A 712-nucleotide genomic window follows, 5' to 3' on the forward strand; every position below is an offset into this window, starting at 1 on the left:
TCATTGCAGTAGTAAGTTCGCGTGTTAAGCTGGTTTTTCACTAAGCGAATTTATTCGCGCAAATCGAAGAGTCGGCTCGCTTCCTGAGCTCTGATTGGTTGCGCATTTTTTCGCTTCTCAAAAACTCCGATAGGAATGTGAATGCGCATGTGCATAAGCCGACGCTTTGGATTCGCGTGAATAAATTCGCCTAGTAGAAAACCAGATTTACGGACGATCCGCACATAAGACGAACATCCGCACATAAGACGAACATGAATATAAATATAAAAATCTAAAATCTGAATGTCGTGCGTATAAGACGACCCCCTTTTTTCGATCGTAGTTTGCTATGTTAAGCCTCGTTTATACGTGAGTATAGGCCTATACGGTATTTGTTTTAAAACCCTAGGTCACCTGAGCGTTAAAGGATTCCCCATACAGTGGCGGATTCAAGGGGGAAATTTTCCATGGGGAGGGCCCCCCGGCCCTTTCATTTTGGGTATTTTTGGAAAAGTTTAGATAAAAAGTATTTATTAAAGGTTTGTTTTAACGCCAGTTTGTGTTACCTAACTATGTAACTTAATTCATTCTAATTAAAGAGAGAAACGGGTTGACCAATAACAGGACCTTAAAATGTTTGCTATAGATCGACAACAATGTACGTTAATATGTAATACATTTAAATCAATTTAGATCAGTCTTAATGATGTGATTTTAAATAGCAGAAACG

Source organism: Anneissia japonica, unplaced genomic scaffold, assembly GCF_011630105.1.
Source record: "Anneissia japonica isolate Jap-2015-1 unplaced genomic scaffold, ASM1163010v1 scaffold22841_len12919_cov96, whole genome shotgun sequence".
NCBI classification, from domain to species: Eukaryota; Metazoa; Echinodermata; class Crinoidea; order Comatulida; family Comatulidae; genus Anneissia; species Anneissia japonica.